The sequence below is a fragment of the Triticum urartu genome, chromosome 6A (genome assembly GCF_056163025.1).
Source record: "Triticum urartu cultivar PI428250 chromosome 6A, HENAU_Tu73, whole genome shotgun sequence".
NCBI lineage: Eukaryota > Viridiplantae > Streptophyta > Magnoliopsida > Poales > Poaceae > Triticum > Triticum urartu.
Window position 1 is genome coordinate 156459397 of NC_141878.1, and position 26445 is coordinate 156485841.

Below are 26445 nucleotides of genomic sequence, written 5' to 3' on the forward strand. Positions count from 1 at the left end.
TGATGCTCTAATGTATAACATTCCAAATTGAAAATTTGGGATGTTACAGGTGGAGATAGCACCCCGGTTGTACATGCACAAGAACTAGCCCTACCACACATAACCCAAACTCTCGCAGATTGTACCCCTACTACGATGGACAGAGAACCAGCTTCACCCAATCTAACCCCAACCCCAGCCGATAGTAACCCAGTTCCTGTTGGCACAACACCATCTCCACCACAGAGCTCCCAAACAAGAGCAGTTAGTAAGGCAGCTCCAGTGCCCAAAGGGCCAGTACTATCACGGCGAACCCCAACTCCACCAGTTAGTATGCCTATTCCTGTGGAGGAAGCACAACCAGCTAGTCGTAGTTTAGCATCTATCGCATTTGATGTTGTTAAATCGTATGTGCGTATCTTCCCATCTTGGAAATATTATACTGAAGATGAAGGAAAATGCCAGTTGCAGGTGTTTGTCCAGGAGTTATGTGTAAGTAATGTTATTCATGGCAATTACTTTGCTTCGTCCCATACATCCTACCTCCATGATGGTTATAATACAACAAATTTTCCCATTTTTCTCTATAGAAAAGGACCGATTTGGAAACTCAGGATGAGGTAACCTGTGCTAATACCTCTGCTATCTTCAAGAATGCTTGGTGGCAGTATCGGAATTACCTGAAGAAAACGTACTTCACCGGCAAAGAAACTCATCAAATTCCCTTACGTTCTCCTGAGACACATTTACTGGACGATGACTGGGAATGCCTTGTTCTGTACTGGTCCCGAACCAAGAATGTGGTAAGGTCTATGAGCTCATTTTCTATTTTTATGTATTATATTCTTGCATCTTACTGTACTCTGTTCACGTAGAACAAGTGCCTAAACCTGAAGAACAACTGTTCTAATTTAAGATTCCATTGCTACCATAGGACATAGATATATGTTTGTTTGATGCTTTTATTATGTACTAGTACTTGGCAATAGAAGACTTGGTAGTTTAATCCTGTCCACCTTACTAATGAACTGGTTCACCGAAATGAGTTTCATATACTAGTACATGCTAAACTTGTTATGTGTCTGCTTGTTTCTTCTTTTAGAATGCTGACGGAATATTGGGGAAGAGTGCCTTATTAAGCAACGGTAAAGGAAGTAATGCAGATAAGGTTCAGGATAGTGACACATCCTGTCTTGGTTTAGTGTTGGAGTTACTGGCCACTACCGCTTGCACAAGCTATTCAAACTCACTGTCTGAATCAGTTCGGTTTCTTGAGTCTCATCTACAAGATGAAAGACATCGATCAGTTGTGCTGCGACAAGAAGTGGAAGGACTGCGGAAGTCCCTGGAGCATTCAGATGCATACTTTTTGGTGCAACAGCAAGCGTTGGAGGATTTTAGCGCCAAATAGGACAAATCTAATCAGCTTGCTAAGCCTATTGCCAGCATGGTGGATACACGGGATAACGTTTCTTGAGCTCTTCTGAAGTTGTTTCAGTTATGCTCTTGTTTTGTTGCCGCGTTTATTTGCACTGGTGGCCAATTTCGACGGCCAGTGTATATGATATGCTGCTTTGTTCCCTATATTTGCACTGGTGGCGAAACTTGATGCCCAGTGGATGTAATATGTGTAATAGCCGTGATAGCCTAGCGTTAGTTGCTTGCTTATTTATTTCCTTGTTGTCTTGTTTATTTGTTTGCTTGTAGTCATTGCAGTTCTTTTTCCGCGGTTAACTAGTGGCTGCAATAACCTATTTTTTAAAACTAGGCCACAATAACCATGGGCTAATATTTACTGTAGTTACACTCGGCCTCCTACGGGCCATAGAAACAGTAGGCCTTCTATGGGCCGTAGAAACAGTAGGCCTTCTACGGGCCATAGAAACAATGGGCCTTCTACGGGCCGTATCATTAATGGGCCTTATACGGGTCGTAGGATCAATTGGCCAAACGTGGGCCAATAACAGGCCGCATTATGGCCGTCAACGGGCTAGAGTTGGAATCGTCCATTCATGGGCCAACCGTAACGGGCCATCGTTAATAGGCCGTATTTGATGACGCTATGAAAACGGCCCAACGTATTAACGGACCACAAACGGGCCGACTGTAACCACGGGCTGAATTTGGCCCATAAGCAGATAATGACAGTAACGGGCCGTAAGTAAACGAATGCTGGAAATGAGCCCAAGAATAAATGGGCTCTGAGAAGGCCGAAAGATAACATGGGCTGGAAACGGCCCAATAGAATAACGGGCCGTTAATGGGTATAAAGTGATACACTATTCACTACGGGCCAGTTTCACCACGGGCCATTAATGGTTGTAAAGTGATACACTGTTCATTACGGGCCAGTTTCACCACGTGCCATTAATAGGCCAAGAGTTACATAGGGCCTCATATGGGCCGAAAGACGTCATGGGCCATACATGGGCCAGAAGTGAAAATGGGCTGGAATCATATTGGATGGCCTAGATGACGCTACTGGGCCTAATTCGGATAGGGTGTAACGGGCCTTTGGTTAGTGGGCTGTAAATGGGCTATATGCGAACAGGCCGTTAACAGGCTTTCCATGGGCCGGCCCGCCACCTTTTGACCAAGTCAAACGGGCCGGCCTTTTCATAGGAATGGGCCTCTGTTGGGCCGTGCCACGTGTCGACGTATCATAGGCGCCTATCTGACTCACTGACGAGCTGACACGTGTTTCGTCCGGCCAATAAGAATTTTACACGTGGAAATTTCCATTAGTCGGGGCTGTTAACGGGTTATCAAATCCAAAACCCGACCCGATAGCTTAACGGCGTTCCGTTACGGTGGATGCCACGTGTCAGTCACCCTTGATGAAAGCACTTCTGTGATGCGCGATTTATCGTCATGGAAGTGGACACTTCCGTGATGATAATTTTGGTAATGTCATGGAACACTTCTACGACAGCACAGGTATGACTATCTTGATTCTGTCATAAATTTTTCATGGATGTACATGCATGACAAAAAACGCGACCTACTGTGACAAACACGTATCATCATGGAAGTGTATTTTTTTTGTAGTGTTTGCTGGTTACAAATAGCTCCTCAAAGGAGGATTCAGAGACAGATGACCAGTCCTATCCCCCCCCCCCGAGGTGCATGCTCTAACTCGGCAGGGTTATGTTGCTCATATCGTGCATATAGTATCTTGCATTTCTATGTCATTTGCTTAGTTTAGACATGCTTTGTGTGAATGCCACCTGTTTAGTGTCTAATTACCATATATGTGAATTATGCAATGCCATCTTGTTGCAAGACATTATATATGTGAATTATGCAATGCTATCTTGTTGCAAGGCATTATATATGTGAATTATGCAATGCCATGTTGTTTAGCCAAGCGTCAAATATGTGAATTATATCATGTCGTCCTTTTTTTGTATTTCTCATTGCTTTTGTCGACAATGTTTGTATATTCAACTGCTCTTCATGTGCATCAGCCATTTGAATTGGTGATGGAGAAATATGGAATGAAAACAAGGTCTTCAGAGCAGACAATGCTACCTATTGAAGCAGATATCTTGCTGGTTACAAATAGCTCTTCAGAGGAGGATTCAGAGGCAGTTGACCAGTCCTATTATCCCCCTGAGGTGTATGCTCAAACTTGGCAGGGTTATATTACTCATATCATGCATATGTTGTATTGCAATGCTTAGTTTTTACATCATATACACGATATTGAATGCCATCTCCTTAGTTGACACATCATATATACGATTGCCCTCTGCTCACTTTCTTAGTATATAAATCATATATTTGAATTATATCATGCCATGATGTTTACATAGACAGCATGTATCTGAATTATGGCATGCCAACCCATTTTCTAAAGACATAATATAGTTATATCATCTCATCCTGTTCACATAGTCATCATATTTTGAATTTTGTCATTCTATCCAGGAATTATATCATGCCATCATGTTTCCATCGATGGCATGTTTGTGATTTATGGCATGCCAACCACTTTAATAGACACATCGTATAGTTATATCATGTCATCCTGTTTACATAGTCATCATATTTTGAAGTATGTCATTCTATCTTGTTTAGTTAGCCATCATACATGTGAAATTGTGTCATGATATCCTGTTTAATTAGCCATCATATATGTGAAACTATGTCCTGCTATTATGTTTGGTTAAACAACATAAATGTGAATTATTTCATGCCCTGTTTTCTTCCCTACTATCCATTGCACCTGTCTATCTTACAATGTCTGTACATTCAATTACTTTTCTTGTTTATCATCCATTTCAATTGGAGGGGGTGATGGAAGTATCTGTGGGACTAAAAACACGGTCTTAAGAAAAGATCGTGCTACCTGTCGATGGAGATAGAACCACAGTTGTACTTGCCCAAGAACCAGCCCCACCACACAAAATCAGACTCACACAGATTGTACCCCTACCCAGTTTGACAGAGAACTAGCTACACCCCTTCTAACCCCAACCCCAGCAGATAGTAACCCAGTTCCCGTTGACACGGCACCGTCTCCACCACAGAGCACCCAAACACGAGCATTTAGTAAGGAAACTGTAGTGCCCAAAGCACGAGGACCACCACTCCGAACCCCAAGTCAAAGCTTGAAGCAGAAGAAGAATTGTTCTTAGGTCAGGTTCCGTAGCTATGGTTCATACTAATTTGCTCTTGCATCATTGTATTTACTCATACCAACTAATTTCAAATTTGAAGGATGCAATTGAAACTCCAATGGCGCAATAGGTATGTTTTAAACATGTTTCTTTAACGTGTTTGCTGTTGTAACTTGCTCTATGTTGATTTCAGTTTCAATTGAATAAACGGTTATGTTCTCATGCCATGCACATTACAAGTGTTGTTATTGCTGTGTAGTTTCCCACACTTATATTTTTTCTATGCTGCTTTGTCTAAAATAGATGTCATTCGAACTGTATCTATCTTGATTTGGCAACATAAACTAGAATGATATAGACCATACAGTACCATAGTACATAGATATATGTTTGTTTCATGCTGTTATCCTGTCCACCTTACTACTGAACTGGTTTACCAAAATGAGTTTCATATACTACATTGTAAACCCGTGATGGGATTGTTTGTTTCTATTTTAGAATGCGGATAAAATATTGGAGAAGAGTACCCTGTTATGCAATGGTAAAGGAAGTAATGCAGATAACGTTCAAGATAGTGAGACATCCCTATTGGTCTCTAAGAAAGCTGATAAAAACTAAAATGAAGACACTGCGACAACCCCAAAGTCCTGTCTTGATGTAGTGTTCCAGTTACTGGCTACTACTACTGGCACCAGCTCTTCGAACTCGCTGCCTGAATCAGTTCGGCTTCTTGAGTCTCAACTTCAAGTTGAAATACATCGATCAGATGTTATGCGACGGGAAGCCGAAGGACTCAGGAAGTCCCTACAGAATTCAGATGCATACTTTCTGGTGCAACAACAAGTGCTGGAGGATTTAAGTGCCAAACAAGAGAAAGTTAATAAGATTGCTAAGCATCTTGACAGCAATATGGGTACCCAGGATATTGTTTCTTGAGCTCTTCTGAAGTGGTTTTAGTTCTAGACTTGTTTTGCTGCGGCGTTTATATGCTGCTTTGTTCCCTATATTTGCACTGGTGGTGAACTTTGATGCCCAGTGGATGCAATATGTGTAATAGCCGTGATAGCCTAGCATAAGTTGCTTGCTTATTTATTTACTTATTGTCATGTCTATTTCTTTTCTTGTAGTCAGTGCAGTTCTTTTTCCGTGGTTAGCTAGTGGCTGCAATAACCTATTTTTTAAACTAGGCCACAATAACCATGGGCTACATATTTACTGTAGTTAACATGGGCCTCCTATGGGCCGTAGAAACAATGCGCCTTCTAAGGGCCATAGAAACAATGGGCCTTCTGCAGCGTAGAAACAATGGGCCTTATACGGGCCGTAGACACAATGGGCCTTCTACGGGTCGTATCATCAATGGGGCTTCTACGAGCTGTATGATCGGTTGGCCAAACATGGGCCAATAACAGACCACATTATGGCCGTAAATGGGCTAGAGTTGAAATCATCCGTTCATGGGCCGACCATAACGAGTCGTCGTTAATCAGCCGTATTTGATGACACTATGAAAACGGCCCAACTTATTAACGAGCAACAAACGGGCCGACTATAACCACGGGCTGAATTTGGCCCACAAGCAGAAAATGACAGTAACATGCCGTAAGTAAACGAATGCTAGAAATGAGCCCAAGAATAAATGGGCCCTAAGAAGGCCGAAAGATAACATGGGTTGGAAACGGCACAACGGAATAATGGGCCGTTAATGGGTATAAAGGGATACACTGTTCATTACGGGCCAGTTTCACCACGTGTCGTTAATGGGTATAAAGTGATACACTGTTCATTACGGGCCAGTTTTACCACGGGCCATTAATGGGCCGAGAGTTACTAAGAGCCTCATATGGGCCGAAAGGCGTCATGGGACATACATGGGCCGAAAGTTAAAACGGGCTGGAATTATATTGGACGGCCCAGATGACGATGCTGGGCCTAATTAGGATAGGCCATAAACGGGCCCTGGGTTAGCGGGCTGTAAATGGGAAATATGCGAACAAGCCGTTAACAGGCTTGCCGTGGGCTGGCCCGCCACCCTTTGACCAAGTCAAACAGGCCGGCCTTTTCACAGGAATGGGCCTCTGTTGGACCGTGCCACATGTCGACGTATCTTAGGCGCTTTGAGTCCAATGAGTGGATGACATCTGTCCCAACGGTGAGACGACACGTGTTTCCTCCAGCCAATGATGATTTTACATGTGGAAAATCCCCATTGGTCCACTACACCACGACACAACAAAGACGACATGCATCTGTTGGTAAAATTGAGCATCGCCGACACTTTTTTGTCCCAAACTATACCAACACATAGTATGACAGTATTATATAACCTCATTGACACATTATCTGTCGCCGAAGCACCAGCAGAGCACCGACGTAATTTCTGTCGGCAGTTACCATCTTTACTGATTGTTTGTGTGTCGGCGATTCGTAGGAACAGACAAAGTGTCGGGGTAGTTTCCTTCCACCCACACCCGAAAATAAGGCACGGAAAGAGAACCATGCGCACTCGATGGAAAACACGAAGAGTCGGACCAGACCAGCAAAAGAAAAGAAAAAATACACCCGTCCACACCCCAATCCCCCTCCATGTCTCTCTACCCGATTGCGCCGCCGCCCCCGACCTAAACCTAACTCAACTACACAGCCGCCCCTGATCTGCGCGCCGCCGCCCCTGATCTGCCCGGAGCTAGATCAAACTAAGATAATTTGGGGATCGGGGTGCTAGGGTTCGTATGGGAGTATCAGAGGCGAATATGCGGATCTATATTAGCTGTAAAGTATGTAGTTGATTCATTACAGATAAATGGCATGCCTCACAAAGAGAGATGAGTGGCTTTATATAACCAGCGACAACAGGTGATGGAAAACAGGATGGCAACGGAAACTAAACAGTAATGGAAAACGGTTCGTTCGGAGGGCGAGCGCAGCGAGCCGTCTGATCCTTCCTCTAGCTTCAATCCTGGCCTTCCGTTAACTGAAGATGCCCGCGTTGGACTGTAGCTTGCTGTTGCCTGACAATACACCCCGCTGAGAGCGAACTTGTCCTCAAGGAGTTTGGCGATTAAACCAACGATCAACCGTTTGTTTAAAGAAAGCCAGGAACACCTTCTTCATGAAATCTGCATCTTCCCAGGACGCATCTTCAGGAGGTAAGTTCTCCCACTGTACCAACCACTGAACCACAGCCACATTGTTGCGAGGTATCTGACGCGTCTCAAGTACCCATGATGGTTCAGTGCGCACACGCCCATCCGGACCGATCAAAGGCAGGTCGGCACAAGGAACTGCATGAGGTCCCAAGGGTTTCTTGAGTTGGCTGACGTGAAAGACAGGATGTATGGCAGCGTTATCCGGCAACAGCAGTTTGTAGGCCACATTTCCCACCTTTGCCATCACACGAAACCGGCCATAGAACTTGCTCTAAAGCTTGATATGCGAACGAGCGCCAAAAGCATTCAAACGATACGGCTGCATTTTAAGATACACCATGTCTCCCTCTGAAAACTGTCGCTCTGAGCGTTTAAGGTCAGCATACTTCTTCATTCGAGCTTGAGCATTGGCCAGATTAGACTTCAACTGTTGCCACATTGCATTTCTGTCCCCCAAAAACTCTGTTGCTTCGTGGTTAGTAGTAACCAGTGCTGCTGGGAGTTGGAGGTCCGGAGGAGGATAACCATACAGGGCTTGAAAGGGGGTTTTCTGAAAGGAGGAGTGAAAAGAAGTGTTGTACCAATACTCTACCATGGATAAATGCAGTGCCCATTTCTTTGGCTCCAGGGATGTCATACAACACAGATAATTCTCAATGCACTGGTTGACACGTTCTGTCTGCCCATCAGATTATGGGTGATATGCTGAGCTGTAACATAGTTCAATTCCCAAGGAAGCAAAGATGTCTTGCCACAACTTACTTGTGAAAATGCAGTCTCTGTCGGAAACAATAGCAAGAGGGGGGCCATGTAACTTCATAACATTATCAATGAATGCTCGAGCTACTGTCTGAACAGTGTAAGGATGTGACAAAGGGATGAAGTGAGCAAACTTAGACAGTCTGTCCACGACCATAAATATCACCTCTTTCCCATTGGATTTGGGCAGACCCTCAATAAAATCCATGTTGACATGTGACCAAACCATATCAGGAATCTGGAGTGGGTCTAAAAGCCCTGGATATGGGCAGGTTTCCCCCTTGTTTTTCTGACAGACAAGGCACAACAGAACAAAGTTATCCATGTCCTTCTTCATCATAGGCCAATAAAACACTTGTTTCAACCTCTTATAAGAAGCTTTCATGCCAGAGTGGCCCCCAATAACAGAAGAGTGTAGTGCCTGCATAATCCTGTTCCTCAATTCAGTGTCTCTGCCCACATAGATCTTCCCTTTGTGTCTGATTATGCCATGCTGAAGAGAGTTATTGTTGACAATATGAGTTGTAGTGACCAATAGCTGCTCCAACAGTTTCTGACAGTGGGGGTCATTGGTATAAGAATTTTCAACTTCAGAAATCCACTGAGGAGTATCTAAAGAAATTGCCATGCAAGAGTATTTTCTGGATAGTGCATCAGCCACTATATTCTCTTTCCACTTTTTGTATTCCAGCTGGAAGTTAAACTCCAGTAATTTGAGCATGAGTTTGTGTTGAATACTAGTGGAAATCTTCTGATCTATCATAAACTGCAAGCTCTGGTGATCAGTTCTGATAATTAAATCATTGCCCAAGAAATAATGTCTCCATCTTTTCAAGGCTTCCATGATTGCTAGTGCCTCCTTCTCATATGTAGACAGAGCAGCATTTTTAGGACACAAGACAGAGCTGTAGTAAGCAATTGGTTTACCTTTTTGCATCATAACAGCTCCCAAGCCAGTGCCTGAAGCATCAGTCTCAAGCACAAATGGAGCAAAAAAATCAGGAAGAGCCAGAAGAGAAGCAGATATCAGAGCTTGTTTTAATTCCTGGAAAGCTTGTGTCTGTGCAGAGGACCAAACAAAGCTATCTTTCTTGAGAATATTGTGGAGGGGTCTAGCTATGCTACCAAAGTTCTTGACAAACCTCCTGTAATAGCCACATAATCCCAGAAATCCCCTCAACTGAGTTGGTGTTGTTGGGGTTGGCCAGTCAGCAACTGCAAAAAAATTTGCTGGGTCAGTTGACACTCCCTCACCAGAAATAATGTGGCCCAAGTAGGAAACCTGAGGAACTGCAAATACACATTTGGACCTGTTCACAAATAGTTGGTGTTCCTTGAGGAGTTGTAGGACTATTCTTATATGTTCCTGGTGCTCTTCAAGAGTTTGACTGAATATTAATATGTCATCAAAAAATACTAACACAAACTGCCTGAGATAAGGGCCAAAGATTTTATTCATCAAGGCCTGAAAAATCCCCGGTGCATTGCTAAGCCCAAAGGGCATCACTAAAAACTCATAAAAGCCCAAAGTAAGTTCTAAATGCAGTTTTGGGAATATCCTTGTCATGCATTCTGATCTGGTGATAACCTGACCTCAAATCCAATTTAGTGAAGAATTTTGCTCCATGGAGCTCATACAACAAATCCTCAATAACAGGAATGGGGAATTTGTTTTTTACAGTTGCTGCATTCAATTTTCTGTAGTCGATGCACATTCTCCAAGACCCATCTTTCTTCATAATCAATATAGCTGGAGACGAATAGGGACTTTGACTTTCTCTTATCATCCTAGATTGCAACAAGTGGTGAATTTGCTTTTCCATCTCATTTTTCTGCATGTGGGGAACTTTATATGGCCTAGAGTTAGGTGGTACAGCATCAGGTTTGAGAGGAATCTCATGATCTAATTCCCTTACTGGGGTAATCCTTGAGGCTCCTTGAAAACCTCCTGAAATTCATGCAGGACTTCCATAACTGCAAGGGGAGTACTGTCCTTTGTGCTGGGTACAAGAGTGGTATCTTCTGCCAGTTGGAGCACAAAAGCAGGGGCACCACCGAGGAGCATTCTGTTAAGTTCCAATGCATCAATTTGGTTGGCTGCAGTCAGAGTTTCACAAGCAGGAATAGTAACAGAATTACTCTGATTATGACAGATAATAAGCTGTCTGGGATCATAAGAAAATGCTACAGGACTGTGTTGTGCCATCCAATCTGAACCCAATACAATATCATGTCCTGGCAGGTCTAACACTCTGAAGTGATGTTGAAACTGAGTGTTACCAGCAGTAAAGGTAGTGGTAGGAATGTAAGAACCTGACCACAACTTCCCCCCTCCAGCAACAATTACTGCTCTGGACTGGTCTTTGATGATTGTGCAGGAAGTCTGAAGTGCAAACTTTAAGCTCATAAAAGTGGAATTATTGCCAGAATCCACTAAGGCAATTGCTTGTTTCCCTCCCACAGACACAGCAATGGAAATGGTATTAACACTGTCTGCCTGCAGAGCTTGTAAAGAAATCCTCATGCACTGTTCTTCTGCCATGGGCTGCTCTTCCTGTTTTTGTTCTTCCATTTCCTCTTGTTCTCCTGGATTGTTAGGAGGTGGTTCCCCAGTAAGAACATTAATTACAGGTGCTTGCTTGCACTTATGCCCATGGAACCACTAATCCCCACATCTCTAGCATTTGCCTGGTTCTCTGGCCCTCTGAGTTGTGACAGGAGGTTTAAACTCATTGGTTTTATCAGGCTGAGAAGTGTGTTGCTTAGGAAACAGAGTATATGTTTTTGCATTAGAAGAATACTGTGGGAATTGCTTCTTAAGAGGTGCTCCTTGCTCAATATCTATTGCTAACCAATAGGCATCAGTCAGAGTAACAGGTCTGAGAGGCCTCAGCTGGAACTTCAACTGTGATCTAAGCCCATTAATGTAGCATCTTACAAACCAACTTTCTGAAATATCAGGGTTTTCCTGCTGTACTTCAGCCATAAGTTCCTCAAACTGTTCAGTGTATTCTGCTACAGATAGTGTGTTCTGTTTCAGAGAGTGGAACTTTTCTGTTAGATCATATGAACTAGAGGATGAAAACCGGTGTAGAATTTCAGTGCAAAATTGAGACCATGTAGGTTTCTTTGCCAAAAGACCAGAACACCTGAGCCAAACATCTGTCTTGCCCACCACATGCATTTGTGCAAGATTGACTTTATACTCAGTAGGTGTACCTGACATTTGGAAAAACTTCTCACACTATCTGATCCATCCCCCTGGATTGTCCCCATCAAATGAAGGGAAATCCAATCGTGGTCCTTTAGTGATCGATTTCAGAAACCGAGTACGCATTTCCTATTCATACTGTCGGTAGAAATCATCCCAATGAGTTCTCACTGCTGGTGGTTGAAAGTTATGGAACACAGCTGTGTGAGCTGTTCTGTAAGTGGCAGTTGGTGTAACATTGCCCGACTGTGTGTCACGCCGAGGTGCATCTGCATAGCCCAGAGGGGATGATCTATTGGGGACTCGAACATGAGGTAAACTGGTCGGCATTTGAAGGGCACACTGCTTTGTTTTCTCTTGTTCGATTGCCAAACGCTTGCGCAGCTCTTCAGTCAGCGATCTTGTGGGTTCAGTCTCAATTGCATCCTTGGACGATTAAGGAATATCCAGATCCACCACTGCTTGGGCAGTAGTTGGTTGCGTAGGGCTTGGGACACGAGTGCTACTGAAGCTCTTCAGTATATCTGCCATTGTTGACAGCTGCGTGTTCAGGGCCGTTACCACGTCCTGGACGCCTGCCATGGCTTTGGCCATGGTGTCCTGCTTGAGATTCATGGCGTGGACGTCCTTGCGCAGGTCATCTAACTCACCACGCATCTCTGTCGTGTCCTCACGCGACTGAACCACCTCTCCCTTGAGTGCCAAAAGTTCTGCAACATCATTTTCGTCCAACCTCTGCTTGGAACGACCCATAGTGACCTCGATCCGAAAGGAATTTTACACCCAGCACGCTGGAAACCCGACGGATCTGAGATCCAAGCGACCACCGACGATCTCTCCCTACTGCAACACCACCCAGAAGAGGAATCTGGAATTTTACCACGGAAATAGGAAATTCCCACAACCAAATCCTGATCCCGAGTTGTCGCCGAATAGGTCTACCGCCGCCAGCGCCACCACACCGCCCCCATCGCTGCCCTGCACCGCCGCCCCAAAATTCTCCGCCGATCGAGGGAGGGAAGGGAGGGGAAAAAAATTCTGCGCCGCTACTCGATTCTCCGAAGATCAGCCTGGCTCATGATACCAATTGTTATGCCCGGAGCTATATCAAACTAAGATAATTTGGGGATCGGGGTGCTAGGGTTCGTATGGGAGTATCAGAGGCGAATATGCGGATCTATATTAGCTGTAAAGTATGTAGTTGATTCATTACAGACAAATGGCATGCCTCACAAAGAGAGAAGAGTGGCTTTATATAACCAGCGACAACAGGTGATGGAAAACAGGACGGCAACGGAAACTAAACAGTAACGGAAAATGGTTCGTTCGGAGGGCGAGCGTAGCGAGCCGTCTGATCCTTCCTCTAGCTTCAATCCTGGCCTTTTGTTAACTGAAGATGCCCGCGTTGGACTGTAGCTTGCTGTAGCCTGACATGCCCGTCCTGTGGTCCCCTCGTGCCACATCATCTCCGACCCTAGCCTTCCTCCCTGCAGGGCACCATCCGCCCAGGAGAAGCAGCTCCGTCCGCCACGCCGAGGAGCAGTAGCGCCGTCAACCGCCACCAAGGATCCACTGCTGATTTTTCTCCATGTGCGACCTCTACTTCGGCTGATCTCCTTTCCTCTGCCCCGCCTACAGAATACAAGAGGTAAGCTTCTGGTGGGTGAGTGGTTCCTTGTCGCCCCTTCTCTGCCCACCTCCAGATCTGGTCGTTATAGGTAAGCTGGGTTAGTGGTTTTTCCAGTACGTGTAGGTAACTAATCGGATCCAGCCATGAATTGGTTGGCTTCTTCCAGTAGGTAAATAAATCTATGGTTGTTCTAGTGCGTGCTTCATCTACAAATTTGCAGCATGTAACAATTTCTTAGCCGAGGCATTACAAAGGAGAGGGATGCGTGTCATTCTTCTGTTAGAATTGTAATTACGTTCCCCTTTGTGATTGGCATATTTTATTTTTCAATTTCTCCTTTTCTTATTGCGCAGATGCTAGCTTTCATAGCCTCTTGTAGCTAAATCTGATTATGTGTGCGCCTATCAAGTCCCAAATGTGATCTGTATGTCCTAATTACGTACACATCTAGTGATGCATCTATTGAAGAGAAGCATTTGTCAGTAACATACTAACAATCAGTCAATCTTCATACGTAGGTGGTGAAGGCAAGTAAAGAATTTATGCCCGTTCTGTTACAGGAACATGTGAATAGGTGATAGTCCTCCTAAGCTGCTTAATGCTACAATTTCTAATGTCATTATAAACATTGGATGCATCAGACTGTCATAATACCTAGTTTTTCTATAAAAATGGTAATAAATAAGGGCATAATATGATGATAATAAATCTGGGTTATGGAAGAAAATTGTATATTTGGTTTCTACATTTGTATATGTATAGCAGCACCCTGATTATGCAAATAGTATCATATCCAGAGTATTAATCATTGCAGCTAGTAGAAAATGTACGGTTTAGTTTGTAGCCACATACATGTGAATATTATTCCAGCAAGAATGCGAGATGCTAGCATATATCTATCTATCCCTGGTACTTTGCGGATAGGCCAGCGGCGAGCCTTGTTTTTTCTTTTTAGTTTTTCCCTTGATGTATTCTCCTTGTTGAACGAACAGTTTTTGGCATCCTGGCATGCCACCATTGTGCTGGTTGGATCTTGGTTACCAATTAATATTCAGGGGATGTCTCTCTTTTAATTTATTGATTTCCTTGTTGCGAGGAGAGGGTTGCTGATGCCGATGATTTATAGTTTGGATGATGATGATGGTGACTAGCCACTGATGCTCGAGGATGAAGCAGGATGAACCGAGGTCCTCGAAGCCTATCCCTGATGCTGATGGGTGGACCATTGTGCCGCCTAGGTGTGATCAGTCTGGGCAATAGTAAATTAAGCATATGAGAAGCAAAACTTGGTGCTATATGGTCTGAAGGTAAAGAAGTGTCATTGTTTTTTTCTATATCGTTGCTGCTGGGTCACCCTTTTACTAATGGAAAAATGGCATGTAATAATATTTGCATCTTTAGCTTTGGAATGCACACACACACTAGAGACTTGCTCCTCTATAGTAGGGAGGGAGGCCCCTAAACTTAAGCATCTGGTTTACTATGTCTGGTCTCTACAACTGAAAGCATGGTGATTTGCCTAGTGTGTCTTGTTAGTTAGTACGACACTAAGTAGCCATCCATCTGTTGACGGTTATGCACAAGTCATTGACTAGGAACCAATTTCTTCTTTAGTTTCAATTTCCCATCCATGCATTCGCCCTGCTTGCTTGCTTGCCGCCTTTATCTCTTTTCATAAGCACAATAACAAAATCATCATGTATTACTTGCATTTCTAAAGGTTGTAACAAAATAATCATATGTTTGTTTGATGCAATTTGGCCTTCCCAATTATGGATGTATGGACATGTATGTATTTCTCTGTAAGTATCTTATACCACATAGTAAAATGCCTATTCACTTCAAAAGTGGAATACATGACCTGATAATAATGTAGAATATAAGCGACAATGCACTTAACTAGCATTAACATCATGTGTTGTTATTCCTTTTGACTGAGTCATGTGCACATCTGTAAAGTAAAATAAGACATTCTCGATCATTTAGTGATCTAGAATGAATGGTTTGTTTTCTTCTTGCATTCATACATGTGAATTAAATAGATGCACGTGTTTATTAAATATATATTGCCAATGAACATGCCTGCAAGTCTTGCCTTAAAATGAATGGTTTACGTACCCAAGTAAGTTGTCGATGCTCTGCTCTAGCCTGCCTAGGTTCTATTCTTTTCTATTTGTGAAACCACACTACCATTTGTCCTGGTTTTCACTCGCTTTACTTTATAGCTTGATTTAATGATGTGATGCCAGTTCTAGTTCTCTAGGTTCTCCAGCCTAGTTCCTCTTAAGTAATCTTGTTCTTTTTCTGTAATGTTATTAATCGTGAGCTCCTTTCTGGTTTGCAGGTAGAGTTGGAACCCCTCCGGTTCAGCACCGGGCATGGTCGGTTGGAATTGGATAAGGACCACAAACCCACCAAGTCGCCCTTTTGATCAACTACAACAATAATAACAACAACAACAAACAATGTGGTAATAAACAACAACTCTCCTCCCTCTGCCCTTTATGTATCATTACATTAATTCTGGCCTATTTGTGGTCTGATGCAAGTGGCTTGGCTATCTTGTTGTTGTTGTTTGGTAGGGAACTAAGAATTGTGTGTAAATGCAGTTATATTGTTTGGTTGTGGAATTGATCCCTCTTTGGCCTAGATGTTCTAGTCTTTGTCGCAACTGAAAATGGATGGTACAGTAGAAATTGCTCTTTACTTTGACCCTTGCAGACCACACGATCGATGCTTATATTTGTTGGTTCTAGGGACTGGACTTGTTTGTGTGTAGCTGTCTCTGTCTGTGTACAATGGAGTATGAGTGGAATGTAAACTCATCATACGGAATGTAGCTGTGCTGGTCGGTTGCTTATATATTAACAAGTGGGTATATATTATCTTCTCTGAGGCACCCTTTCTAAACCCTCCAACTAAATGCAGCTTTGCTGGTTGCTCATTAGAGGCTTTTGATTGTGTCATATCATCTTGCCGCTTTGCATGCTACAGTATATGGGACCACCATTGATGATATATATTGATCGTAGTATTTGTTTTCTTATTCAGGAATTGTTCATCGAATCTACCAATTTGGTCCAGGATAAATAAATACTAAACCATCGTCAAGTTGTTGCTCGATTGAAACTAAACTAGATGAAATTAATGGAGGGTTTTAGAAATAAGTTGTTGTTTTGTACCTTATAATCTTCAGGTGATTTTATTTATTTTTCCACTTGATTGTATGTCTGACTTTTGAATAATATGATGTTTATTTTCCTGCTTGATTTGGTGTAGTAGGCACCCGACTCCATGGATGAGGAGGACAACTAAGACCCCAAGCCCAAGACGACGACCCTGACCTCAACTCCCCAAACAAGGTTGTGGATCAGCGCCTCTTGACTGTGAGGTTTCTCCCCAGTTTCTCACTACTCTACACTGTTGATTTAGACCTGTGATATCTAGTTCATCTTTGTTTTATTACTTGGGTCTGGTTTATTGATTGATTGATGACACTCGACTCCAGCCTAGTTCATTCTTGTGGTCTTCCCTGTACGAGACTAGTTCAACTATGCATGGTTCCAATTCATCATATAATATTTGGTAATACTGCATGATCTGTGTGTATACTGTACATCTTCTATAACATACGAGTTCTTTTGTAGGGACAAATGGTAGACAGTAGCAAGTCCACAAGTTGACTGAAGATGTTCTCGTGACTGTTTTGTTGAGAACTGGGTTGACACATTTTGTTCATATGGAAGTTGATTCGGCTTGGCGATTGAAGAGTTGGTCTTCCGTATTATTCTGTAGCAATCCAGTGATCATGCAATTGGTCTCTTAGGAACTTTGGCCATTTTTTTGTAACATGCCTCTCTTGTATATCTGATTTGTGGATCCTTAAAGGTTGTAGCTACTTGAGTGAAGTAAAACAATGAATGTTCTATATATGTTGAATGAATGCATTTGATCAATAGTATCTTTTGATGAATACAAGAGTGCAATTGTCTATATATGTATTACGTATTGAACATGAATTGAATATTATGAGTGTGAATTCATTTAAAATATGGTGCATTTGCATTTCTGGTGAAATGTAGAACCCTGCAGACACAGTCTGTCAGCATAGCACACTTACACACAAACTATCGACGTAGCAATGGACGTCGCACAATCTGTCGGCATAGCACATTGTCAGATGATCTGTCGCCATAGAACAGTCTGTCGGTGTAGAAATGCCTGTCACCATATGTCTCACCAAAGCTAACATATGATTTGTTGGTGTAGATTTATCTGTCGGTGAAGACCTTTCCTGGCAGGACTATAGGCATCAGCTCATTTCTGTCGGCAAAGGTGTGTCGCCTTAGGTGGCTTATGCCGACAGATTATTTGACGCTGCTTTGAGTGTCGTGGTTTAGTGGTCGGGGCTGTTAATGGGTTATCGGATCCAAAACCGGACCCGATAGCTTAACGGCGTTCCGTTACGGTGGATGGCACGTGTTGGTCACCCTTGACGAAAGGACTTCTGTGACGCGCGATTTATCGTCATGGAAGTGGACACTTTCATGATGATAATTTTGGTAATGTCATGGAACACTTCTACGATAGCACATGTATGACTATCTTGATTCTGTCATAAATTTGTCATGGATGTACATGCATGACAGAAAACGTGACCTACTGTGACAAACACGTATCATCACAGAAGTGTATTTTTTTTGTAGTGCATCCCGCTGTAATCCCTACTTGAACATGGTGCTTTACGCCACATATTATGATCCAATGATGTGTTGCCATCCTATGATGTTTTGAGTAGATATCCTTTGTCTGTGGGTTGATTGATGATCTAGATTGGTATGAGTTGCATGGTTTATTTTGGTGTTGTCCTATTGTGCCCTCCGTGTCGCGCAAGCGTGAGGGATTCCCGCTGTAGGGTGTTGCAATACGTTCATGATTCGCTTATAGTGGGTTGCTTGAGTGATAGAAGCATAAACCCGAGTAAGGGGGTTGTTGCGTATGGGATAAACGGGACTTGATGCTTTAATGCTATGGTTGGGTTTTACCTTAATGATCTTTAGTAGTTGCGGATTCTTGCTAGAGTTCCAATCATAAGTGCATATCATCCAAGAAGATAAAGTATGTTAGCTTATGCCTCTCCCTCATATGAAATTGCAATGACGACCACCAGTCTTGTTAACAATTTCCTAAGACAATTCTGCACACCGATCCACCATTATCCCACACTCGCTATTTATAATATTTAGTAATATATTCTAACTTTAAGATAACAACACCTACTTTTATATTTTATCTCTCCGATACCATGCAAAGTTACCCTCTTCATACCCATAACTTAGTTTTATTTCTAGTTTCTAGTTGGAAGCAAACGTTCGGTGTACGTAGAGTCGTGTCAGTGGTAGATAGGACTTGAGAGATTATTGATCTTACATTTAGCTCCTTGTGGGTTCGACACTACATTCTTATCACCTCCACCTTTGGGAATTGCTACGATGATTCCCTGCACTTGGGGATTATCAATAGCCTCCTTGGGTCCTCGTCTTCCCTTTTGGGCAATCATTGAAGTAGTGTCCTGAATCTTTGCACCTGAAACATGTGATATGACTCAGGTCCTTTGTAGAAGTTGGGTTGTTCCTAGAATCCAATCTATTTCTCTTCCTAGACCTTTCCATGCCGATCAGGGCTTCTATTTCCTGTGGGTCATTCTCTACTTCCACTGTCGGGAATTCTACTAGATCCCCCTTCAAACAATTCTGGGAGATGTGTCCTTCTTCTCCACATGAATAGCATGACTCGGTGTAGGGTTTAATTGGGTCTTCTTCGGGTGTGTCCTCCACCTCTTCCTTCATCACAGGTTCTTCTAAAATTTCCATGAGGGATCCTTTCACTTCTTATTTCTTCTGCTGGATGGTTCTTTGAACCACGGGGTAAATGTGACACTGAGCAGGGTAGTGGGTAGTCCCTTCACACAAGAAACAAGAAATTGTCCTAGTTGGGCATTCTTCATCTGGGTGACTTTCTTCATAATGAGGGCATTCATCCTTGTGTTCTTTATGGTTGTGTCCTATTTCTCCGCAGAGCTTGCATGAACAAGGTTTCTTCATATCCTTTCCATAAGACTTCAATTTCTCGGACACAAGACGAGACCTTTGCAGAGTCAACTTAAATTCTTTCCAAGTGGTTACTCCTTGCCATCCTTTGATCGTTTGGTACATCCTCCACCAAGTAGCAGCACCTCTTTCAAAGCACTGAAGAGCATGCTGGGTCATATCCTTTCCGGCTATAGTGTTATTCTGATCTTCCATGTTTTTAATCCATCGTCTGTCTCCAATTGACTTATTGGTCCCGGAAATGTGAGTTCATCTCCATTCATCCTCTATTGGTTTCAAGGTTTTGGGGTGAGATAAGAGAGATAGAGAGGGATACACACAATACAAACAATAGTTTTGAAGAGACATATTTTACTTTGTGGCTATCGGAAAAACATCAAACAAATGACAGCACACAATCGTCGTATCTAACATAAGTATATAACAGGGGTTTTGTCTTCTAAAGGTCAATAAATCTTCAAAGTCACCAAACTCCTCAAGTCTTGTTCATGTCATCGATGGGCTTCTTCCAATCGTGCTTGACCTTCTCAAGTTCTTTTGCTAGATCATTTCTGTTGACGCGAAGTCTCTCGTGACGTCCTTTAATATTCTGGAGTTGCATTCCAAACTTCTGGGTTTCAATATGCTTGGCATGAACCATGGTCCTACTATCCTTCAATTCCAGAAGAATCTCCGGTATCTTGAGGTTTTGCTCCTCCAGCTTGGCTACTTTCAGCTTCTGGGTCCTGGGTTCTTCATGAAACACTTCCTTGTCAAATACGGCTTCCTAAAGGTCCATCTTAAAATTCTTGATGTAATACTCCAGATCCCGGTGACACACCAGCTAAGGTGAAAACTTCATCTTTTGCTGATAGGTGCTCCATTAGCCCTTTTGTCATCCAATCCTTCCGAAGAAATGCATGCTTAACTCAGCCCGGTGACAATAGCATAAGCGGGCGATAACATCATGGATAGTCATGTTTATGCCCATGTCTCTTCCATGAGCTATCATTCCATAGTTGATATCTCCTGCCTTAGGGTTTTCTTGACAAAAACATTGAGTTTTAACGCTCCATGTTTCGGTCTTTCTCCGACACACCTTGATCTCGAGTATTGACAACTTCAATAGTCTGACAAGTTCCATAAGGGTAGCCTTCCTTGGTCACACAACTCTAGAAATTCTTCAGATCCTTTAATTTCTCCTAGTCTTCAGAGTCTTCAACTGTTGTCGTTTCCATTATCATAATGCACGGTAAAAATCCTCTTCATTCCGAAGTGGTCTTAGCTGTCCAATATCTTGTACTTCTTGGAGTGGTCTCATCAGTCGAATCTTCATGCGGTCAAAAGGGAAAAATGATACTGTAAAACTAAAAGCGAATATTTGATGAAGCTCAGAAAGGAAGAGAGGTAAAGGATCTTTTTGAAAATAAAGTTTTAGAGAAAATCTTTCCTAAGGGCTTACCTGTTTCTATGGGTCACGTCCTAGAGTCAACATGTGCTCTGATACCATCTTGTAGCAACCAGACCTCAGATGGTCAAGTCTCTGTGCTTAAGTGTCATCCCTGGATTGGTATGCTAACACACACAATACTCGAGGATTCATAACAGAGGTAAATCACATGTATAAAGTAACGTAAATACTATTACCTCAATCCATATAGCGGAAGTAACAACAAGGTAGTGGATTCCCATCAACACCAACGGCAAAGTTGAGTGTAGAAATCGTAACCCTAATGTATCACTTACTCGTCGTAAGATTCTTGCAACATGAGACGTTGCATCCATGTAGGTCAGTACATTGAATGTACTGGCAAATTCACATCATAGAGTAATAATGAGAATTGTCTATCTCTATATGCATATTTGGCTGGTGGAGGCTCTAAGTTTAATTTTTGCATAAAGCCAATTTTCCCCTACAACAACGGAATATATTTTATTTGACTACAAAGTTTATTGAAAACATTGAGAAGGTAACCCCAACTCAATCCCAAAATAATATTAATAACCCAACAAATTAATTAAGTAAACTGATGAGATCAACAATATAATTCAAGAACCAGATACTCAAGATGTCCATAACCGGGGACATGGCTAATAATGATTAGTTTGTACACTCTGCAGAGGTTTGCACACTTTTCCCCACAAGACTCGATCTCCTCCATTGAATTTCTCGCACTACACATGGTGTTGGAGAAACAGATGACCGAGGTACAGTCTTTCAGAAGCATTAACTCTTTATGACTGGTAGACTGTACGACCTACATCCCCTAGATCTGCAAGTCTACCACTAATAGAGGTCACACAACATACTCAACTATGCTAGAGCCCATAATGGCTTGTGGCTGCACACGGAAGTTTCCAGCATGAATAACATTATGATCCCTTTGCACTTGGGTGGCGAACAATAGGATGATCACATGGATACCCAGGGATCTCCTAGGACAACACTGGATTCCCCAAGTGTCCGAGCAAACCACTGGGTGCTCCAGGGTGCCCCAACCATTCCATCCAGATGTGAGTTAAAGTTGCCACCTTAAAGTTACCCTTAATTATTATCTCTCACAACTTGCATGATTCTCACATACCAATCCACGTCTACTAGCATGGCTAAGCAATAAGTGCGTAACCTATAATCCTGGGGTGATCGAAGGTAATAGGTTCCTACCTCATCAACTACATAGCAAATCCCAATTCCCAATCCTACTCATGCAAATCTTTGAGGGGTGAAACTAATGCATAAAAACTGGGTATGAAAAGTATAATCAGAGTGTGAACTTGCCTTATACTATTGATGAAGATTCCTCGCACTCATAATTGCTGATAGTTCTACTTGTCACACTCCGATCAATCTATCGTAAGCAAGCAATTTTATCCACACATAAGCAATTACTCAAAAGAACTGAAGAAAAAATCTCGGAAAACTTCGAAAACAAGCAATTAACTCTTGCAACATAAAACAAATTCTAACAGTACCAAAATTGGGTGGATTTGGCCTTATCAAAAAGTTTAGGTCAATAGCTTCAATTAGCAAAAAGAATCAACTGAATCGGAGTTATGAAACTCAAGTTATGGACAAAAGAAGTTCAAATTCAAATCTGTTTGAATTCAAATTTTAAAACTTTCAAAAATATTTTTAGTTTGTTTCTCTGGATAGATGAGATCAAAATGAAGAATTTGGCATTGGTTTCGTCAAATTTGGACAAACGGTTGAAAATTTGTGAAAGTTTGAAAATCAGGGACTAAACTAAAAAAATAAACTGTAGCTAGGTCCCTGGCCACGCGTCAGAAAAATGTTGGGTGAAAACCATTCGCTGTGAGGGTAATCGAGCGAACGTCCACTACCTGGGGCATACCGGTTCAAAAATAAAAAAACAGAATGTTCTAATCCTATCCATCTAACCTAGATCGGACGGTCGAGATGGACAGTGGCTTACCGCGGCGGCGCTCGTCCAAGAGCATGAGGCGGTGCTACGCGGCAAGGCGAAGACGATGGAGGTGGCGGCGTCGGTGGAGGGCGGCGGTGGAGCGCGGGGCGAGGCGGCAGATCTTCGGCGGAGCTCGAACTCCGGCGAGAGATGTGCGGGGCGTGGGGAGGCGAGGGCGGCTGCGTTTCGAGGCAAAAAAGTGGCCGGAGCCTCGGGTATTTATAGGAGGCGTGGCTTGGGCAAGGGGAATCCTCGGGATAGATACCCGAGTGGATTCGAACGGCGTCGGCTCTATCAAAATTTTCAAAAAAATAATATACTATAGGCATATAATAAAAATATACTATATGCATACAGTTTTTACAGAAAATAAAATAAAAACCAAATAAAATAAAAATATACTATAGGCATATAATATATCAAAATTTTCAGAAAAGAATTTCTACAACATGAACATTTTTCTAACATCAAATAAAATCCACAAAAAATTAAATAAAGCGAAGAGTGCTACTAGTGCAATAAAAACCAATAAAAATCAATTTAAAAATACCAAAATGATTTCAAATTTCATTCTCTCCAATTTTTTACTGTAGGGAATCATTTTACCCTATTTTCCATATATTTTATTTTTGGGGGAAAATAATTTGAATAAAACCCAAATTTTCTACTGTAGGGAATCATTTTACCCTATTCTCCAATTTTCTAGTATAGGGACTTTAAATTTGCATCTTTGAACTCCCAACTCATATTTCATATGTTTTGAAGAAGTCATATTATCTTCTCTCATGAAAATTATTGAGTTGCATAAAGTTCCTGAATTTGAAATATTTCCAAATGAAATTCAAATATTTTCAAAAATGTTTTTTATTTATTTAAATGGAAGAAGTCATATCATCTTCACTCTAGGGTTTTGTATTTGAAAAAAATGAATTCATGGTGATCAAAATGCAAGGTGAAATTTTGGGAAAGTCATTTCATTCCCTCTCATTTAACTTTCAAAAAGTTTCGAATTGCAATCAATTTCACACATCACAACCAAACAAACAATTAGAACTACTTAATTAATATAACATTCCAAAATTTAGAATTTTGGGATGTTACCGCTTCTTTTTGAAATTTTGACACGTGAAAATCCTATAACTACGATTATTTTGGAATGGAGGAGCTAAATTTGAATGTATTTTGTACACGACTATATATGCTATTATGTACAAAAGCAGAGCAAAGATTGGTGACCCTCATAAATTAGGTATGATTTACAAATGCCATGATATCGAATTCAAATAATTGAATGGACTTCATGTTGAATTTGAATTTTTTCAAACCACCTTAAGTTGAATTCAAATGTATGCTAGTTCATAGCTAGCTATTTATAATGTTCATTGTGTAACTTCCACATGTATAATGTGCTTTACACACACAACATGAACTATACTCATGTTTATATTCGATTGCTAAAGCGATGCATTGTCTGGAGTTCAAAACACTAACTATGTGGATCAATTATGTCGAATAATACCATAGACATGCTCAAATTCGATAGAATCTAGATGTCTGATGGATCAATGACCATTCCTTACTTGAATTGCAAATATCATGGTCCCATCCTAATATTTGGATACACTTTATATCTTTAATCAATGTGTACATCAGTCTTCTACGTGTAGTTTCACTCTCCATCGGTGGTCTCTCACACATGCTCACACACTCTCTCCCGAGGTGTCTTTCTCGCAGACATGCTATCGATATAACCCTCCCTCCCTCTCCCTAACCATTTACAACTGTTTTCACTAACCTTTATCACAAGCTGTCGGTGCACAAAAGGAGGGGTCCTATTTTGTACCCCTTTACTTGTGCGCGGGCAATTGGATCCGTGTCTGCAGCCACACCTAGCAGAGTAGAGGAAGGAAGCAAAGACACAAGACAACCAGAGCAACGCCAAGCCAGAAACATGAAAAGCAGAAGGGAGAGGTGAGCTCCCCCCGCAAGAACCTTGCCGGGCAACTTGCCCAACACCAGCAGAGCCGCCATCCCTTGAGCCCAAGAGTTCCAACACCATCAACCACTTTGGAACCGAGGCTCAGGACGCACCTCCATGGTGGCATGCAGATATTTGTGGCAACTAGAGGCACACAAGACTAGATGATAACCAGAAGACGACGATCCTCGGCAAGATCCTTGCCAAGGATACCACGAGACCCCTGGCAAGACTCTTGCTGGGGACGACCACGATACCACGGCAAGACCCTTGCCGGGGCCCCGACGAGACTCTTGCCAAAGACATGCGCGGGGCCGTGGCCAGGCCCGCATCTGCCAAGACTCCACCACCGTTCCCATGCAGCTGCCAGCCCACCAGCTAGGCAGGCACCTGCGTGGCGACATGCGGCCTCTAGGCTGACTCGGCAAGCACCTGCGTGGTGCCATGCGAATCTTCATGAAGACTCTACCATCGCACCAATCAGCAGCTAGCCAGCGTGGCGCTACACGCCTCGTCAGTGCGGACGTGCGCCGAAGCCAGGCGAGGCGGCGATAGCTGGGACGAGCTTCCTTGCCGTCCCCGATAAAGCAAGAAGGGCACGTCGGCAGCACATTAAATGCCTTTGTCCTACGGTGCCAGGAGATAGACTCGACTATTGTATAGCTTTCCACCTCCTATGTGTCACTGCGGCAGCCCCTATGGCTATAAAAGGAGGCCCGCAGCGTACTGAAGGGGGATTTCGATTTTTTAGACCCTGCACGCCTTGTAGCTAGTCCAAGAACACCAGATAAAAACAAACCAGCAGGAGTAGGGTATTACGCATCACTTGCGGCCCGAACCTGGATAATCCCCATGCGTTGATCTCTCAATCCTGCTCTTTCCACAGCCCTGCGCCCGCCAACCGTAGAAAAAGGGATTCCTCGTGATCCCATACGTGTCATTTCCCCCGACATCTTTGGCGCGCCGGGTAGGGGGCGCAATCTCTGAAAATCCGGTTTAAAGGTTAGCACACCAACTTCATCATCTCCATGGCCCCAAGAGAAAGGGGATCACAGCGATCGACTCGTCCGGGGCCGGCTTGTCCGCGCCAGCACGAGCAGATGGCCGGGTGCCCACGGATGGGGCCGGAGACGTGCGCCGCGAGCATCCACGACATTCTGGTGATCGGAGCTAGGCGAGCGGCGTCGTCCGAATCCGAGACGACGAGCCATGCGTTGCTGGGTCCGGGGAGGGGCCGTGCTACCCACGGGCGGCGCAGCAGCCTCTACGGCACCCCAGCTGGCGCCCGCGCCGCGCCCTTCCCAGGCCGCGTGCGATGAGCAACACTGTGATGCCGGAGCCCCCGGGCACTGGCGCGGAAAGAGCCCTATGCGCCACTCGCAGGAGGAACCAGGCTGGGGTGTGCACTCAGACGCCGGTGCAGGCGGCGCGCAACCACGAGACCGTGACAGAGCCCCTTCTAACCAGGTTAGAAGTCGGAGCGCATCACGGTCTATGCAGATCTCGCCGCCGCCTATGCGAGCAGAAGCGCTAACGCGCGTGCAGCTGCTCGTCGACTTGCCCCCTGCTGTGGAGAAGCTCGATGACTGGAGAGCCACCATCC

At 43.3% G+C, this 26445-nt stretch overlaps 1 long non-coding RNA gene across 6 annotated transcripts; it reads left to right on the top strand.

Moving 5' to 3' along the window:
- Positions 1-13150: 13150 nt before the first annotated feature.
- LOC125517503 (uncharacterized) lies at positions 13151-17306 on the top strand. Of its 6 annotated transcripts, XR_007287640.2 has the most exons (5): positions 13151-13368; positions 13869-14657; positions 15695-15820; positions 16630-16736; positions 16998-17306. It is a non-coding gene; the product is annotated as an uncharacterized LOC125517503 (long non-coding RNA). The 6 variants fall into 6 exon arrangements; XR_007287642.2 differs by having other exon boundaries at positions 13152-14657; positions 16633-16741; XR_007287639.2 differs by having other exon boundaries at positions 13154-14657; positions 16630-16741.
- Positions 17307-26445: the final 9139 nt, after the last annotated feature.